We start from the raw sequence: 13252 nt of genomic DNA on the forward strand, positions 1-13252 counted from the left end.
TAACATGTTAAAAAAAGAAAAAGAAGAAGAAACAGAAAGTATTGAGTCGATGGCCTATTTCTCCTCAAAAGTAGGAATCTACAGCACCGGTGATAATGAAGATTTTTATATTAAAATTAGAAAAAAAACTGCAACTACAGCAGCAACAACCGAAACAAAAACAACAACAACAACTAAAGAAAGAAAGAATAAACAAAAGCGTTACAGAAGAAAGCAGCAGCAACAATAACAACGTAAGTCATTCATCAAAACAGCAGCTGGACTCTAACCCTCCAGTGACGCATATTGTGTAAACACAGATGGTCATATAACAATCGAAAAAAACTTAAATAGAGAAGGTTATATTGATGATTATGATTTAGAGGAAAGAACACGTTTAGCTAGAGTACAAAGACGTTTACAGTATATTGAAGAGTGTCTAGGTAAGAGTAACATTATCAAAGCTGAGCCAATCACGGCTCTAATATATACCCATGAAAGTGCCCAATTTATTATAAATAAAGTTTATCATAACTAGATTAGGTTTATCGAACATGTGGCTCAGCAACTTACATCTATAACAAATGAAAATTTATTTGGAGCTGCTGATCAATTTTTGTTTAAGAGTTAATTTGAAAAAAAAATCAAGATCACCTCCAGTAAATTATCTCTTTGTTGATTTTGCGATTAGTAGAATGGAAGTAAATTTTGAATTTGGCATTAGAGGGTGATCGATATCAAAGTGGTAAACTCCCCCATCCTCAAGATTGTGAGTATATTAATCTTTAATTTGACCATATTACTAATAATATGTATATTGTTTATTCAATAATTGAATAACAAAGCATTTACAAAACCAATATAGATGATGACAAAAATTCATTAAACAAGAATAATGAGTGGTCTCTGGTAAGTGATTTAGATGCCTACAGTTTGGTTATGCCTGGAGCAGATAAGCGATATAAAGTGTTAGGTTCACATTGTATTTTATATAACACATTTGTAAATGTGTCTAATAGAGAAATGTTCAACACTTGTCTACAAGGAATGGGAATGCCAACTCTTAATATCTGTGTTATTATCGTTCATATCATGATTCATTTAAAATGCTTACTCGAGGAAAATATACTTCCCACCGAGAAAATGCGGCACTCTAACAAACATTTAATTGAGGAAGTAATACCTTCCACATTATTTGGTCATCCAATGTTACCTATAGTTACCTTGTTAGACAACACTTTCGACTTGGAATTACGGGCGTTTTCCCTAACCGCTTGTCGGATCACGATGTAAATTTACGGTGCGGTTTAAAATATTTGTAAAAAATCTAGTTTAAATCCGATTTACTTGGGGTTTGTTTCAAACTCCGCGCCATGTAATTCTCGTTCTCTCGGGTAGGCTGCAAGTCACGTCGGCCTACTGGGTCACGTGACAGGCCCATTGTTTTGATGTCACGTGGAGCGATCGGATCTCTCTCCCCTCGGCCGCCAAACTCCCACGTTTTCAAGGATTATTACCTGTTTGTGTGTTTATAACCCACTAAATTCATCAATAATGGATCCAGCACCAGGCCCAAGCGGTGTTTCGGCTCCAGGAGCCTCAGAATCAAGTGGAAAAGACAGGATTACCGCCATTTATAGGAGGCTTGCTGGTGTGAGGCTCACTCCCACCAAGATTCCCAATGTCTTGGATGCCTTTGATCAAGCTGAAAATGAACGAAGTGATGCAGAAGGTGAGGATGTAGAAGAAGAATTTGAAATTGGGGGCCGTAGACCCCTTGGGGATGACTCAACAGAGGATGAGAATGAAAGCCAAACTGAGGAGGAGGAGGAGGGGGCACCAGCACCAACCCGTTCTCGCAAATTCGTAAAGTCAATAATGACTTATTAACTACGTGCATAGGTGATATACTAAACATAATAGATACCCTTAAAAAGATTCATAGAAAACACCGACCTTACCTAACCATGTTAGTATCTTAAGATAAGCATCTTATTGCTTCGTAATTACAATTATTTCTTAACCTATACCTATTATAGGTTAGGTAATAATTGTAGTTACGAAGCAATAAGATGCTTATCTTAAGATACTAACAAGGTTAGGTAAGGTCGGTGTTTTCTATGAATCTTTTTAAGGGTATCTATTATGTTAAGTATGTCACCTGTGCACATATTTAATAAGTCAATATTGACTTATTAAATTTGCGAGAACGGGTTGCCAGCACCGCCGCCTCTCACCACAAGGCGCACACGGTGTGCGTGCACCCCTAAAATCCAGCCAAGTAAACGACATCCTACTCGTCGTTTGAAAATAACCCATTTCCCAGCAAACATTTTCATGTTTTTAAAACATCCTAAAAACGACATTTCATTGTTTTCAGCACGTTTATAATTACGTTTAGAAAAGGTTTTTTGAGAACTTTTATATACAACCTTAGAACGTAAATAATTAACATTTCTAAAAACTTTTTTATAATCTTTTAATTACCTACATTAAAACGTTTAGGGTAAATTAGGGTATAATAATTTTGTAATTCATATCTGAAATAGAAAGGGAGAGAAAGAAAGAAGACATATCTGAGAAAGAAATGGACATCCTATATATGTATGTGCAAATTACAAATAAATAGGGTACAAAAAGAGAATTAAAATATTATATTTATTTAATTAAGAATGAGTAATACAACAAAATATATGTAATAGCTCGAAATATATAGACTATATCTATAACAGAATATAAAAGTAAAAATTTAAAAATCTATAAAAATCTATATATGCAATATGTGAACACAATAGATTTTGTGATCAAGCAGCCTGTGATTCATGTCATGCTGAGATCAGTCTGACGTTACAAGCAGTTATTGTTACTTAAAACTAAAACAAGTAAAATTTTCCGAGTATACATATAACACTTTAGTTTTTCTATGACTAATAATAAAAATCTATTAATCAAAAGTTTAGGACTAATTAACTAAAAATAAAAATCTACAAGTGAATGTAAACAGTCAAGTATAATATTCATGTAGAAAGAGAAAGAAAAAGAGAGAGAGAAGGAAAGAAAGAGAAAGGGAGAAAGAGAGAGAAAGAAAAGAAAAAAGTCATGTATAATATTCATATTAGCACCATGCAATATAACTTAGATTAAGTAAAAATCTCAGACATTTTTAAATCAAATGAAATATGAGAGCCAGAGAGAGAGAGCGAGAGCCAGAGAGAGAGCGTGAGCCAGAGCCAGAGAGAGAGAGAGCCAGAGAGAGAGCCAGAGAGAAAGAGAGAGCCAGAGAGAGAGAGAGCCAGAGCCAGAGAGAGAGAGAGCCAGAGCCAGAGAGAGAGAGAGCCAGAGCCAGAGAGAGCGTGAGCCAGAGCCAGAGAGAGTGAGTCAGAGCTAGAGAGAGAGTCAGAGCCAGAGAGAGAGAGCCAGAGCCAGAGAGAGCCAGAGAGAGAGCCAGAGAGAGAGAGAGCCAGAGAGCGAGAGCCAGAGAGAGCGAGAGCCAGAGAGAGCGAGAGAGCCAGAGAAAGAGAGAAAGAGAGGGGGAGAGAGAGGGCCAGAGAGAGAGAGAGAGAGCCAGAGAGAAAGAGAGAGCCAGAGAGAAAGAGAGAGCAAGAGAGAGCCAGAGAGAGAGAGAGAGCCAGAGAGAGAGAGAGAGCCAGAGCCAGAGAGAGAGAGCCAGAGAGAGAGAGAGAGAGCCAGAGAGAGAGAGCGTGAGCCAGAGCCAGAGAGAGAGTGAGTCAGAGCTAGAGAGAGAGTCAGAGCCAGAGAGAGAGAGCCAGAGAGAGAGAGCCAGAGAGAGAGAGAGCCAGAGAGCGAGAGAGCCAGAGAAAGAGAAAGAGAGGGGGGGGGGAGAGAGAGAGAGAGAGAGAGAGAGAGAGAGAGAGAGAGAGAGAGAGAGAGAGAGAGAGAGAGGGCCAGAGCCAGAGAGCCAGAGCCAGAGAGAGAGAGAGCCAGAGAGAGAGAGAGAGAGAGAGAGAGAGCCAGAGAGAGAGAGCAAGAGAGCCAGAGAGAGAGCAAGAGAGCCAGAGAGAGAGCAAGAGAGCCAGAGAGAGAGCAAGAGAGCCAGAGAGAGAGCAAGAGAGCCAGAGAGAGAGCAAGAGAGCCAGAGAGAGAGCAAGAGAGCCAGAGAGAGAGCAAGAGAGCCAGAGAGAGAGCAAGAGAGCCAGAGAGAGAGAGAGAGCCAGAGAGAGAGCAAGAGAGAGCAAGAGAGCCAGAAAGAGAGCAAGAGAGAGAGAGAGAGCCAGAGAGAGAGAGAGCAAGAGAGCCAGAGAGAGAGAGCAAGAGAGCCAGAGCAAGAGAGCCAGAGAGAGAGAGAGAGAGCGAGAGAGAGAGCGAGAGAGAGAGAGAGAGCAAGAGAGCCAGAGAGAGAGCAAGAAAGAGAAAGAAAGAGAGAGAGAGAGAGAGAGAGAGAGAGAGAGAGAGAGAGAGAGAGAGCCAGAGAGAGAGAGCCAGAGAGAGAGCCAGAGAGAGAGCAAGAGAGCCAGAGAGAGAGAGAGAGAGAGAGAGAGAGAGAGAGAGAGAGAGAGACAGACAGACAGAGACAGAAAGACACACACACAACAAAAGAGGAGACAGAACAAAATTAAGGCAAGGAGAGAGAAGACAGAACAGAAACAACAGAGAGAGGAGAGAAATGAGAAATCATTGAAGAGAAGGGGAAGAGAAACACAAGATAAGAAAAAGATACAAGAAAAATATACAACATAAAAATGACATAAATGAATACCACAAATATAAAAAGTAAAGGAAGAGAGAAGCTAGAAGAGACAGGAAACGAGAGGTGTTAGAAGAGAGGAGGAAAGGAGAGATTAAAAGTTAAGAAAAACAGGAGAGAAACGTAAAAGAAATAAAAAAAAAGGGACATTTGTGAGGAGAGAAAATAAAGAGACCAGAGAAGACCATATATCAAGAGTGTGAGGATAAAGACATATATTTTCTTAGTAGACATCCTCTGGCTCGTGTTGCCCCTCTTGTATACGAATTGTACTTGCAAGCTTTCCCTGAAAAGATATTAACAAAATTAATATTTAATTATTTATTTATATAAATTACACACACACAAACTTTATATATTATATATATATATATATATATATATATATATATATATTATATATATATATATATATATATATATATATATATATATATAATATATATATATATATATATATATATATATATATATATATATATAATTTCGTAAACCTCACCCTGTAAACATTCATGTTTCTACATGTTAAACAAGCTACGAGGATGAGGGAAGGGGATGTTCCCTCCATGCTGGATATTATATTTACCAGGAAAGAGAAAGATATATTTATCATTCAGTACCTCCCTCCTTTGGTACCTCCCTTTTCCTCCTTTCAGTACCTCCCTCCTTTTACCCAAGTGACATTGTCACTTGGGTAAAAGTGACCATGTCTTTTTGGGAATAAAGTATGCAATGCATTATAATCTGGAAGAAAATGAGCTTGAAGCAGTTGAAAAACCTGACTTGTGGAGAGGTCATTATGGGGAACTCAGATATTTCCTTAAGGAATTTGACAAACACTTGCTGTTAGGACATGAAGTAAATGAGATGTATGTCAAGTTTTGTGAAATATATGATAATGGCACAACAAAATTTATACTAAAGCAGAGATGCAAAACTAGGAAAAGGGGAAAAATTGCCCAAACATACAAGCAATACAAAGATGCGAGAAACAACAATAGCAGTAAGGAGAGGGGCAGAAAGACTATGACTTTCGGTCATATTCAACAACACAAATATACATACACACACACACATTATTGGAAAAAATTGGAATTGGAATATTGGAAAAAATAATTAAAACTAAATGGGTAGAACACCTGGAGAGAAATGATATAATTTCAGACAGACAGTATGGTTTTCGATTTGGAAGATCCTGTGTATCGAATTTACTCAGTTTCTATGATCGAGCAACAGATATATTACAGGAAAGAGATGGTTGGGTTGACTGCATCTATCTGGACCTAAAAAAGGCATTCGACAGTTCCACATAGAGAGGTTGTTCTGGAAACTGGAAAATATTGGAGGGGTGACAGGTAAGCTTCTAATATGGATGAAAAATTTTCTGACTGATAGAAAAATGAGGGCAGTAATCAGAGGCAATGTATCGGACTGGAGAAATGTCACAAGTGGAGTACCACAGGGTTCAGTTCTTGCACCAGTGATGTTTATTGTCTACATAAATGATCTACCAGTTGGTATACAGAATTACATGAACATGTTTGCTGATGATGCTAAGATAATAGGAAGGATAAGAAATTTAGATGATTGTCATGCCCTTCAAGAAAACCTGGATAAAATAAGTATATGGAGCACCACTTGGCAAATGGAATTTAATGTTAATAAATGCCATGTTATGGAATGTGGAACAGGAGAACATAGACCCCACACAACCTATACATTATGTGAGAAATCTTTAAAGAATTCTGATAAAGAAAGAGATCTAGGGGTGGTTCTAGATAGAAAACTATCACCTGAGGACCACATAAAGAATATTGTGCGAGGAGCCTATGCTACGCTTTCTAACTTTAGAATTGCGTTTAAATACATGGATGGTGATATACTAAAGAAATTGTTCATGACTTTTGTTACGCCAAAGCTAGAATATGCAGCTGTTGTGTGGTGCCCAACAACAGAAGTTGGCCCATATCTTAAGAAGCACATCAACAAACTGGAAAAGGTGCAAAGACATGATACTAAGTGGCTCCCAGAACTGAAGGGCAAGAGCTCCGAGGAGATGTTAGAGGCATTAAATATGCCAAAACTAAAAGACAGAAGAAAGAGGTGATATGATCACTACATACAAAATAGTAACAGGAATTGAAAAAATCGACAGGGAAGATTTCCTGAGACCTGGAACTTCAAGAACAGGAGGTCATAGATTGAAACTAGCTTAACACAGATACTAAAGAAATATAAGAAAATTCACTTTCGCAAATAGTGGTAGACGGTTGGAACAAGTTAGGTGAGAAGGTGGTGGAGGCCAAGACTGTCAGTAGTTTCAAAGCGTTATATGACAAAGAGTGCTGGGAAGACGGTCTCATCCTGTAACTACACTTAGGTAATTACACACACACACACTATATATATATATATATATATATATATATATGTCGTACCTAGTAGCCAGAACGCACTTTTCAGCCTACTATGCAAGGCCCGATTTGCCTAATAAGCCAAGTTTCCATGAATTAATATATTTTCTCTATTTTTTTTCTTATGAAATGATAAAGCTATCCATTTCATTATATATGAGGTCAATTCTTTTTTTATTGGAGTTAAAATTAATAGAGATATATGACCGAACCTAACCTATCTTTATAGGTTAGGTTAGGTAGCTGAAAATGTTAGGTTAGGTAGTCGAAAAAACATTAATTCATGAAAACTTGGCTTATTAGGCAAATCGGGCCTTGCATAGTAGGCTGAGATGTGCGTTCTGGCTACTAGGTACGACACATTATATATATATTTATATATATATATATTTATTTTATATATATATATATATATATATATATATATATATATATATATATATATATATATATATATATATATATATATATCGGACAATTAGTAAAAAAAAAAAAAAAAAAATTAAATTATTTTACCTTGTACCTAGATCCACCAGGCCTGTTTGGTGCATGTTTCAGTACTTCAGACATCTGGAAGGTCACATCCTCCTCCTCAACTTGTGGATGTGCGTTGATAGATGATTCTGTAAAATTAAGTTATTTATATAATAATAAATTCAGTATAACAATAATATTCTGTAAAATTAAAAGTAATTTATACATCAATCAGATAAAACTCTCCAGAGATGGTGATACACAACATATAAAGGACAAGTTTCAGAACAAAATATGCATTTAGGAATAAGGTTTTGTACATGTAGGTAGCACATGAGAAAATAAGTGGAAGGTGATCAAGTTTATATTAACATGTTAATGGCTTTGTTAAGGCTTTGCAAGAATGAAAAAATATTAATAATATAATATCACCTACCAATTAATTGTACATCATTTATAAGTCAATTATTTGCATTATTATTATTCAATACTAATGATATAAAAATGCATTTTGTAATCTACTATTTATGCAAGTATTAAGCACAGGATCATGAAATAAACTGCACAATACTGTAATGGATAAACCAATTAAGTTTACATTTTCCTATAGCTAAGTCAGTCAGTTCTATTAGCAGCAGAGAACAATTATGCCCAACCTCTATTAAATGAAACAATCTTAAGAGCAAGTGATAGAAATATAATCATTTATGCTTGGGAAAATATTATGGAATGGTTCCAAATATGAAAAATATTAAGTTTTTTTGGTTAAAAATTTTTAACTTAAAATTTAAATTTTTAAGTGAATTTTAAACTTTAAAAAAATTATTTAATTTTTTGGTTACTTACTTAAAATAACATTATATAGTTCTCGTTTTTGTAGAAATGCCAATTTCTTCTTTTGCCCTTCCAGACTGTATAGTGACCACAGGCCGTTTGTTCATATCTTCATTATTCTTCGAACTGTGGTTGCACAATCAGACCCACGTACACTGGTTAAAAGCATCACCTAAAAGCAACAACAAAAATGTAGTACACTGACGAATTTTGAATGAATAAATATATATATATATATATATATATATATATATATATATATATATATATATATATATATATATATATATACATACATACATACATACATACATACATACATACATACATACATACATATATATGCTATGTTGTATGCTACAACTTGGCTGATAATAAAGCCATTCACAACTGCAGGCCTAATAAAAAAGAGGAGGTGGCATAGCAATATCTTACAAAGATACCTTCATCTGCAATAGTCTCATTAGTAATAGAGACGACTATTGTGAATATACCTTTGCCAAGTTCTCCAGTAAATCCCTTAAATCCTCCTTGACTATAAGTGCCATCTAAAGATTTCCCAATACCAACATAGCTTCATTCTCAGATAACGTAAGGAATCTTATCATAAATAACAATCTCAACAAAAATCAAACCAACTTAGTGGTTTGTAATGGTGAACAAAACATGCAGATACTTATATATAACCTGTGAATAGAGTGTAATAACACCAAAACTACTTGTTTATTGTTTTATGACCATAATAATTGAATCACTAATATGATTCACTAATATATAATCCTAATAATAATCACTAATATATAATCCATTGAGCATGCTGCATCTCTTTCAGTCTCTTTGCAATTTGAACAAGAGGGTTTTTAATTGATCGAACCATATTCCTAAAGTAAAGTAAATGAGATGTATTCCATATTTTGCAAAATATACGATGAAGGCACACAAACATTCATACCAAAACTGAAGGACAGGATTTATGAGGAGACATTAGAGGCATTAAATATTCCAAACTAGAAGACAGAAGGAAAAGAGGAGATATGATCACTACGTACAAAACAGTAACAGGAATTGATAAACTTGATAGGGAAGATTTCCCGAGACCTGGAATTTCAAGAACAAGAGGTTATAGATTTAAACGAACTAAACAAAGATGCCGAAGAAATGTAAGACAATTCACTTTGCAAACAGAATGGTAAACGGTTGGAACATGTTAGGTGAGAAGGTGGTGGAGGCCAAATCCGTCAAAAGTTTCAAAGCATTATATGACAAAGAGTGCTGGGAAAATGGGACACCACGAGTGTAGCTCTCCATCCATCTGATTGATAACCCAAATGAATTTTTCATGGATATGATACCAACATCAAATCATAAATCAGATGTGATCCTATCCCCACTGGATTTTGAAGAAGCCATAGACAGTATGCCTATGCACTCTGCACCAGGCCCTGACTCTTGGAACTCTATATTCATCAAGAACTGTAAAAAACGTTATCGCAGGCCCTTCACATTCTTTGGAGACAAAGCCAAGATACTGGCATTGTCCCTGACATACTAAAAACCGCAGAGATAGCACCGCCCCATAAAGGAGGAAATAAGGCAGAGGCAAAAAACTACAGACCGATAGCACTAACATCGCACATCATAAAAATCTTTGAGAGAATGCTAAGAAGTAAGATCACAAAATACATGGAATCACAGCATCTCCATAACCCCAGACAACATGGTTTCAGAACAGGGCGCTCTTGCCTATCACAGTTGCTGGACCACTCTGACATGGCACTAGATGCCATGGAAGACAAACAAAACGCTTTGACAAAAAAAAGCCTTTGACAAATGTGACCATTGTGTTATTGCACATAAAATGCGTTCAAAAGGAATTACCGGAAAAATAGGCAGATGGATATACAACTTCCTGACTAATAGAACCCAATGTGTAGTAGTCAACAAAATAAAATCTGGACCATCAACCGTAAAGAGCTCAGTCCCCAAGCGTACTGTGCTTGCTCCAATACTTTTTCTCATCCTCATATCGGACATAGACAAGGACACAACCTATAGTACTTGATCATCCTTTGCAGATGACACTAGAATCTTCACGAGAGTAGGCAACATAGAGGACACGGCAAACCTCCAATCAGATGTAAATCAGGTCTTTCTATGGGCTACAGAAAATAACATGGTGATTAACGAACATAAGTTTCAGCTCATGCGCTACGGAAAAAATAAAAAATATAAAAACGGAAACCACTTACAAAACTCAGTCAAATCATAACATTGAACGGAAAAGCAACGTAAAGGATTTGGGTGTACTGATGTCAGAAGGCCTTACATTTAAAGAACACAATAAAGTAGCCGTCACAACTGCAAGAAAAATGACAGGATAGATAACAAGAACTTTTCACACTAGAGATGCTATACCGATGATGATAGTTTTCAAGACGCTAGTGCTCTCTAGAGTGGAATACTGCTGCATAATGAAAGCCCCTTTCAAAGCTGGAGAAATTACTGACCTATACTTATGCATTTATCTTCGGTTTAACACAACAGGCACCAGACACACGCTAGGCATCATACACACTAGGATAAAACAAACATTTGGCCAGAAGTCAGAAAAGAATTCAAAGAATTTTACTGGAAAGGCTTGCTGTTAGGAAAGGAAGTAATTGAGATGAATTAATGCACAGTATGTCAATTTTGTGAAATATATGATAAAGGAACAAAAACATTTATACCAAAACAAAGATGCAGAACTAGGAAACAGGATTTGTTCAACTGAAATTTCAAGACGGACAGAGACCAATAGACACAAAAATGGAATCAATATACGAAGAGGCCAAACCCCCAAACATACCAGTAATACAAAGAGAAACAACTACACGGCAGTGAGGAGAGAGGCAGAAAGAAATTTTGAAAAAAAGGAACAAACAAATGTAAAGTAGAACAAATCATATTCTATAAATACAGCAACAACCAATTGCAGGTAAAGGATAATATTCAGAGCTTTTAAATGCATGGATGGCGAAATACTCAAGAAATTGTTCACGACTTTTGTTAGACCAAAGTTGGAATATGCAGCGGTTGTATGGTGCCCATATCTTAAGAAGCACATAAACAAACTGGAAAAGGTGCAAAGACATGCTACTAAGTGGCTCCCAGAACTGAAGGACAAGAACTATGAGGAGAGGTTAGAGGCATTAAATATACCAAATATACTACACAAATATATATACTACACATGCACAATAAACTACCCTACACAGGCTGAGTATGGTGTGTACAATAAATTATTAGCTAAAAGATAAGACTGAGTTTGTATAAATGGGGGTTAAGTCAGAGTGGGAAAATGTAAGTGGAGTGCCTAAAAACCCTGTCCTGGGACCTCTGTAATTCATAATATATACAAATAATTTAGACTCAGGTTTGATCAGCAATATTTGAAAATTTCCAGACGATACAAAAGGGATTTTTTTCTGGATTCAGGATTATTTTTTTATGGCTGAAAACAGGTTTTCAGCAATAAAAGAAATACAGTATTGCTGGAACAACCGTCGACATCTTCAAGAGAAAACCTGAACATCTTCAAGAAGTGAAGATGACCTTGAGAAGAAGTATAGGTTGGGAGAAGTATAGGTTAGGAATTGTCTCCAAAGAATTCTCAAAGAATTACTCGTTATTGCTATCCAAGATAATTAGACGAGCCAAAGCTAAATACTACGAAGATAAATTTACCCAAATAAAGAGTACCTTACCTAAAAATATGTATGTACCTTACGTAAATAAACATTTGATTTTGAAGTGCCGGACAAAAAAAGGCTGTGGTGGATATGTGGGCCTGAGGGGCCTGTCCAAGCAACAGCCTGTTGGACCAAGCTCTCACATGTCAAGCCTGGCCTTGGAAGGGCTTGGTGAGTAGAACAACTACCAGAACCCTATAATGCATGTATCAAGGTGTCCAGGCAGTGAGCACCACATAATGCAGTGCAGTCCTGTAAGAATAAGCACAGTAAGTATGGGCATGGAGGGGGTGCAGCAGTGGCTTGTGAAGGGCTGGAGAGTAAATGGACATGCCCAGGGGTAAAAAGCATTAGGGTAACAGAACATAGCCCATAAAAATAGTAATGACAATGAATGAATAATTATATGAATGCAATAATACTTCATATCTCAATAGGAATACTAAGCAGGATGCAAGACAAGGTACTGGTGGTGATAGTGGTTGGTACAAGTCCTCACATCCCCACAGACACCAGTAACAGCCCTCACCTCCCAACACAGTACCCTTGTAGCGAGTTAATCTTATACTCGCTTCATTATCTTATAGCATAACTAATTAACACTAATTACAGAAGCTACACAGGTGATACTTTGGTGTGAGTTGAGCGCACTGAGCGTCGGTATCGCTACACCCTTGTTCCTTAACAACCCTTTGGACCTTTATTACAGAAAAATAGAATCAATTAATTTAATAAAATATAAAATATAAGTGCTTACTTACGATAATACTATCGGTGGAACACAAAATCTTCTTCTTCTTGATAGTAGGTGCAGTTTGCATGAAGGGTTAGTCCTCGCCATGACTGAACTGACGACAAAATGGCCGATGTGTTGATATGGCGTCAGGTGACGCTGTGACGTCACAGGTGAGGGACGCTTTGCGCATTACTCCCTCGTACTTAAAAAGTACTACAGGTACTTTTTGGTTTTATTTTTGAATATGGCAGAAGTTGGACAGCTTTTCAAATCATTATAAGGGAGTGAGTTCCATAGACTAGGTCCCTTTATTTACATAGAGTGTTTACATAGATTAAGTTTGACTCTGGGGATATCAAAGAGATATTTATGTCTGGTG

At 36.6% G+C, this 13252-nt stretch overlaps 1 long non-coding RNA gene across 1 annotated transcript; it reads right to left on the minus strand.

Moving 5' to 3' along the window:
• Positions 1-4475: 4475 nt before the first annotated feature.
• Positions 4476-12998, minus strand: LOC138370969 (uncharacterized). The gene is made up of 3 exons (XR_011230281.1): positions 12899-12998; positions 7615-7721; positions 4476-4970 (listed from the first exon to the last, which is right to left on the minus strand). It is a non-coding gene; the product is annotated as an uncharacterized lncRNA (long non-coding RNA).
• Positions 12999-13252: the final 254 nt, after the last annotated feature.

Source organism: Procambarus clarkii, chromosome 34 (genome assembly GCF_040958095.1).
Source record: "Procambarus clarkii isolate CNS0578487 chromosome 34, FALCON_Pclarkii_2.0, whole genome shotgun sequence".
Taxonomy (NCBI): domain Eukaryota; kingdom Metazoa; phylum Arthropoda; class Malacostraca; order Decapoda; family Cambaridae; genus Procambarus; species Procambarus clarkii.